Genomic DNA, 7189 nt, shown 5'->3' on the forward strand with positions numbered 1-7189 from the left:
TTATTTATATGTTTCTGGTTTTAGAGCCTTATAATCTTAAATACACTAACCTGGATTTCGGCATTCTTTTAAACTGGGATTTTTGTTTGTTCCTTTTAGTTTTATGGTAGAAACTGGAAGAAGATTGATGTGGTATTAGAAATTTTGCAAAGAAGAACTGAGTACATGAAGACATTCTTTGACATGTAGGAGAGTGTTATCACATTCATACGTGCACATTAGTAAATAAATATCTAAGCAATTGGCAGGCAGGTGAGAATCCTTTTAACTGTATAGAATTGGCATTTGATTAGCAAATTGAAACTGTAAATCTTGTCTGTCGTAGACTCATGGAAAAATTCTGTTGTTTTATAACTTATGTTTTAGTGTTAGTTTCCTGCTATGCCTGGATCCTTTTTGCATAGTTAATGCATAGATTTAATTTTATAAGTTGATACTAAACTTGTGTAATTAAAAGCACAAATTAGTATATATGTATATAATGAATGCAATACAACTAAAGCACAGGAACTGTGCGAAGATGTAAATTTTTGTACTTTGCAGAGTCTATGATTTTTATTTTTCAGATAATGTTTTTCAAGAAGTTCTCTGGAGGAAAAATCTTAAAGCATAAATGAGTTTTTGGTCATCTTATACATTTTATAATTCTTTGTAAAAAATAAAAATAATTAAGTTTTAAAAGATTTGTACCTAAAATTTACAGTACTTCACATTTGAAACCATAATACTTGAAAGCAGAAAGAAAAAGGGTATGCTTGATATTTTTTTCTAAATATCTTAGCTTCATAAATTTGGTTAACACAATGCATTTGATGACTACATACAGTGTATAGTGTGTTTCCCTTTTATGTGAATTCACTGTATGGTACATAAAGCAGTGCATGCGGCTAATGGGGTTGATTTGTTGTCTCTTTCCCTGTGGTTCTACTTTATTCTTTTTCTCCTGTTAATCAAGAGAAATGAGATTCAGAGAAAATCTGAAAAATGTGAACAGCAGTACAAACAGTAGAACATGTTAGTGAAGAGTACTCAATCTTCCCTAACAAATCTTCACTTAAAAAAAAAAAAAAACCCTGAAAACTATTAAAAGTTGTTGTTGTTTGGTTATGCTGCAAAATATTTCCCTTTTTAAAAAAATTACAGAATTACGTAACTTTGTGGAAATACAAAGCTTCATTTTTAAAATTCTTGCCTCTCGCTAGCAGCTCTGTTTAGTCAAGTTCAGAGTACTAGCAGTACCAGGCATTCTTTGATTATACTGACATTCTTTTTGTTATTGACCTAAGTGGGACTTGTTGGATGCTCCATACTTTTGAAAATCAGGATCTTAAGTATGTATTTAGATGCCTAACTTTGTGCTCCTATTTTTGAAAATGCAGGGTTAAACGCATTAGGCATTTAGGACATGCAAGACTGGACAAATCTGTTTGTTCTGATCAGTTTTGTAGGTGGACCACATCAGTTTATAAGTGGAACATGCTGTATTTAAGGGGTAGTTTGCAATAATGCTTCATTTTAAGTAGCACCAAATACTTGCAGGTGATGTATGTATACACACATATTTAGGGCTTGCCAGCCGCACGGAAGCGCACACTGCGCATGTGCAGACCGCACTGTGCAGCCCCGTCAGGCTAAAATCTACTCGCCACGGGCGAGTAGATTGCCTAGTTTGTCGAGCCCTGCACATATATGCGAAGATAATTTACATGTAATTCAAAAATATTTAATGTCATTATTTCACACTGTGATGTTTGCGCTAACATGAGGAATTGATTTTGAAGTGTCAAGGTTTAAAAAACAAAATACATGCTTCCAATCATTGTGTTGTAGATAAGATTTGTAGTGAAAATGATGGTATTTAGGCCAAAAGTATTTTTTAAAAGGCCTATTTGTACACTGGAATCTTACTACTTATACCAATGGCTCTAATTAGAGTTTAAGAATACTAAAGCAGATGATGTGGATGCTTCTCCACACAGCTCTGCACTTCAGTCATAACCTGCCGTGTCCTAGGTATTGTTGAAATCTGCACCTAAGATGAGTAATTGTTCTGAACTGCATGCTGAATGCAATATAGTATGTGATTTTCAAGTGATCACTTGTTTCATGTAACCCAAACTTCTGATTTCAGTCAGTTTTCAGCCAGGAGTCTCTGGCAGTACAATCCTGCTGACATCTGTACTAGTTCTACAGAGTACACAAGTGCAGTGAGCTAACCGATGTATGTTTGTCACTGTGTACGATTAGTCATATGTCAAACTCACAGGTCTGCTTTATATTGAAAAATTAGTGGCTATATCCTTGAACCGCTACACAGTACTGTGTCTGATTATGTAGTCTTGCAGAAATGCATACAGGGTCTATCTGTTGGTAAACTGACACAGGGAAATTCTGTGTCACACTTTTGACATCTTGATAACTTTATGCAAGTGCCACAAGTTGCTGGTTATTAATAGGCCCCAAGTGCCACTCCCATTAAATGCTATCTAGAATGTGGTAATAATAAGTAAAAATGAGATACAGAACTGTCATAAGGAAGAGTCATTTTTCTTGATAGACCTATATAGCCCTGTAAAATCCTTGGCCTGGCATGTATTTCTATGCAAGGAAATAACTTTTTCTTGCTGACTTGATAGAATAACCAAGTACACAACAAACAGCTTGTATTTTCTAGACAGAGTACAGTTTTTTTCTAATGTGTAAGTTTACAGTATTTTATGGAGAACTAAAAAAAAAACCAATTTCTTATTACAAAATGTACATATTGTAATGAGTGTGCTGAATTTCAGGAACTCTGTTTACAGATATAATAACTGAACAGGCCTCATTTACATCTTCAAAGCCAGAAGAGGGGAATATTATATTTGAACACACTTACCACATTGGTTGTAATTGATCTTGAATGTTTTCACACCTGTAATTAAATTTTTGCCTATGAAATTTATCCATTGCTGGTAATGGTTGTTCTGAAACTTTATGCCAGAGAGTAAAGAAATGGATTTAATCAAGCAGGGAAATTAAGTTGGTAGGTTGACTTTACATTCTTTCTGGAATTGTGTGTGCATATATAGCTCAACTGCTGATCTCTAATGATTACAGACTGATAATCTCATTACATGCTTTCTCATGTAAAATTTATTTCACATTTTGGTAATTTAAAATGATTAACCATAAACCACTTTCATAACATTATTTAAGTGCAACCTTTTGTAATTATGAGCAGTTATTTTCTGTATAATATAGAAATTAAGAGGCACCACTAACTACCCATTTTATTTATTTGCATACCTGGGTCATTTTCATTTTTAACACGTTTCTACTTTAGGACTTTACACCACATCAGTGCAAATAGATATTTGTGCATAACCAGGAGTTCTTGGACAGGTGCTCCATGAAGGACCTTAATTTCTTTGATAATTTAGAACACTTTCATTTTTTTATGGCTCAAGTGTTACATGTTTGAAAGTTCATTTTATAATCTTTGCTTTTGTTAATATGTTCTTTTCATATAAATGCTTGCTGTTCCCCCCACAACATATTATAAAACCTTTATTTCTTCAGCTTCGGTGAACAAGAATATTAAAGAAGAAGCATTGAAAATCTTTGTTTATATTTGTTTTTAAACTGCCCGATATGAGTTTTTAAAGGAGTAAACTTGCATTGTAAACTAAATTGCCTTGTAACCAAATGATATAAATGCTTCATGATTTAGATGGAGAACATGCTGTAGATTTTCCTGTAAATTAGCTTAATTGATGAATACTTGTGCTACTGAGCTTTTACTAATGTGATCTTCCACTGTAGAAAAGCCATTGTTAATTGATCAAAATATACTAAACTATGTTTGAACAGGGATTTTGTGGATTTTGAAAGCAATTAAAATATGCCTGCTGTTCAGCCCATCTGCTTGCCATTCAGAAGACTTGTGATGCAGTGCTTCCTATGCTATAGAATTGTTGTTCAGCTTTCAAGAACTATAGCATGATTCTTTTTGTACTGTACTGTGTACAGACTTTTCCATGTTTTGCACTTTTCTATGGCAAACCTAACTGCTTGATAAATATTGGCATACTAAGTAGTGTTAGTTGCAGCAGGCATCAGTGTACTACTTAACCAATTTGAACCTTGAAAGTCTAGCAGTTAATTTAGACTAATGTTACATATTGTTAGTTGCTTGTCCTAAATCCCATGCATAAGTACTGTTCAAAGTCATGTCAGCCCTCATTGCACAATTAAAATCACTGTGACCTGTACATAAACTCTAGTAAAATTTTACTGCTGTTTAATTTATGTAATATCCATCAATTCTGAATTTGTTTAATAAACCTTTCTATCTTTTTAAGTGTCTAAACTCTAGTTTGCTTCATTTATATTGGGAAGAGGTTATAACTTCTGCACCAGCCTGTGACGGACCGGGCTGTGTCCGGGCACAGCTGAGGGCGTCCGCTCAGGGCTAATTGCTCAAATCCGAGGCTCCTTACAGCCCCCAGACTGGTGACCTCTCCAAACAGGACACAAACCAGTCCCACAGAGCGCTTCAGCACCTGCCTGAAGCCTCACGAGCAAAACCCCTCCAACACCCCAGCAATATCCGTGCCCCAGATGGCTCCGGGCCTCATACACAGGTGGGGGGTCCTGGCACCCAATCCCACCTACCCCGAACAAGTTCTGTCCGGTTCTAAGAAACCAGCCACAGATCCCTGGTCAATTTACCCTTTGGACCTTACCCACAAATCACGCTGGGCCAATCCTTTAGCATCTAACAACTAAAGGTTTATTATCACAAGAAAGAAAAGCATGAGAGTAAGGTTGTTAAAGAATAGTACATTACATGCATCGAATCTTCCCAGTCCTCGATGCAGGCTCTAGCAGAGATGTTACAGCTGCTGGCTTAAAAGTCCTTGTTGCACATCCTAGAATCAGGATGGGTTCACAGGTCTTTCCGGCTCTTCGATCCCTGCAATGCTGCCTCTGGGATGAAGTGCTGAGCTGAGAACAAGATGGAGACCACCACATGGCCTATTTATCCCTTCTTCCTCGTCTCTTCTTGGCTATCGCAGGTCACCTGGTCCCCGGCTTATTCCTGTGTTGCCTGCTGGTAGCCTTTAGGTATGAGTCACCACTCATTCTTTAGGTGTGTCCTTGGCCCATTGAGTGCCATTGTCCCACAGGGACTTTCTGATTAGCATGTCCATAGGCCGGGCTCTGCCCACTGCTTAACCACATGCAGGGAAATATTCAGTATCCATACAAGTACATGCTTATAATTGCACACACAGACATTATACAAACACATGAACAGCGTACATAGGATTAGCAGACAGTGAGCTTCTATTCAACACCCCAAATGGCCCCCCTTTATACCATTTTCTGGGGCCAACACCCCCACCTATGGGTGCAGCAGCAATCTGGCTGCTCCCCTCAAAATCCAGTAACGTGACACAGCCTTCAAAATAAAAACACTTAACCCTTTTTTTTTTTAAACTGTCCCATTTTAAAGCGAAAGTTAAGATTTCTCAGCACAAGACTCAGGTGGTGAAGGATATTTCAGTAGCCACTATTTTGAAGCATTTTGGAAGTTTTGTTATTCCGGTTTCTTTAGTGGGATCTCCCATACTAAAAATGTAATATGCAAAGTTCTCATTAAACTGTGTAAACATCTTTGTCCTGATGTAGTTCAGTGTGGACCTGATGTAATGTTCTCTATCAGGGTGGCTGAATTTACTGGTCCTCAGATCTGCATACAACAGTTATCAGAATTCTGTGCACTGGGGCATATATACTGAGAGATGGAGCTGGGGACTTCAGCCCCAAATCTGCTGATGCCCTCTGAAGCTCTGAGCACCCCCACCCTGCTAGACAGAAGCCACTTCTCCACTTTCTGCGCATGCGTGCACACACACACACAGTTGGGGGAGGCTTGAAAGCTACACTTCAAGTGGTAAAAGGTCTGGTAGCACTTTATAGTGCTACAAAACATGTAGATGGTATCACAAACCAGTTCTACTAGTCAAATACACAGGGAGGCATTGGAGTTACAATTCATCCACAAATTCAGTTCTCACTCTGAGCATCATCTCCTCAATTGGGACAATGGATGGCTGGTACATTACCTAACGTTCAATGAAGGTGCCACCAGCTCTCTATGTGGATTCTTGTGTTAGTTCCCTTTGATCCTTATCTGCTTCCTTTTAACTATCCAATCTTCAGGTGCTTATAGGCACCAGCTCTGCCTACTTGTTTTTCCCTTTGGCTGCTTCTAGACTACAAGCCTCTTTCAAAAGAGGCTTTTTTGAGAGAATCTTTTGAAAAAGCTTCTTTCGAAAGAGAGCAGTCTAGACTGCAACCACTTCTTCCGAAGAAAGCACCCAGACAGTCTAGATGCTCTTTCGAAAAAGCCCAGTTTGCATTCAAGAACGCCTTTTTTTGAAAGAGTACTTTCGAAAAAAGATGTTTTCTCATAAAATGAGGTTTACTACGGTCGAAAAAACCACCACGTTCTTTTATTTTCGAAAACACGGTGGCAGTCTAGACATGGGAAGTTTTTTTCGAAAAAAGGCCACTTTTTTTGGAAAAAACCCTGTTGTCTAGACACACCCTTTGATATTTTCATTCCCTTTGCTCCTTGTTTCCCGTCCCCTTCTCTTTTTCCTCTGCCCCTTCTCCCCTATTTATTTTGTGTCTACGCATCCTAGCGTCATAACTCCGATCATCTGAAGAAGTGGGCTGTGCCCATGAAAACTCATGATACCATCTACATGTTTTGTTACTCTATAAAGTGCTATCAGACCTTTTGTTGTTTAAGTTTATCCTGCACAGACTAACTCGGCTATCCCCTGAAGCTTTTAATGGTAAAGAACTGCATGTAACTGGCAAGCCAGTTTAGCCACCTTTGCTCTATATCTTCCCCAAGTTCATTTAATGCTGTTTTTAATGTAATCAAATGAGAAACCACATGTATTGAACCAAGTATATTTAACCAAATGTTCTCTGTGTTTAGGGGTCTCAAAAATACATACTGTTTTACAGATCTTAATGTTAAGTGTGGTATCAAACTGCTTCTCTGTAGTTGTGTTGATCTTTTAATATATCTTTCCTGCTAGAGCAGACTACAGTTCTTTAATTTTGCTTTGATCATGACAATGGCAGAGAAACTCCAAATTGTCACATTCAATTTTAGAATGGTCTC

The 7189-nt window shown here is 37.6% G+C and overlaps 1 protein-coding gene across 1 annotated transcript in view; it reads left to right on the forward strand.

Annotated features, from left to right (window-relative positions):
* Positions 1 to 4351, forward strand: part of PRKX (protein kinase cAMP-dependent X-linked catalytic subunit) — a 112878-nt gene extending 108527 nt beyond the window's left edge. The window contains exon 9 of the mRNA XM_075915508.2: positions 100 to 4351. The gene's annotated coding sequence lies outside the window, so the exon portion shown is untranslated. The remainder of the gene's footprint in view (positions 1 to 99) is intronic.
* The last annotated feature ends 2838 nt before the right edge of the window (positions 4352 to 7189 follow it).

The sequence above is a fragment of the Pelodiscus sinensis genome, chromosome 1 (genome assembly GCF_052426305.1).
Source record: "Pelodiscus sinensis isolate ZL-2025 chromosome 1, ASM5242630v1, whole genome shotgun sequence".
Taxonomy (NCBI): Eukaryota; Metazoa; Chordata; order Testudines; family Trionychidae; genus Pelodiscus; species Pelodiscus sinensis.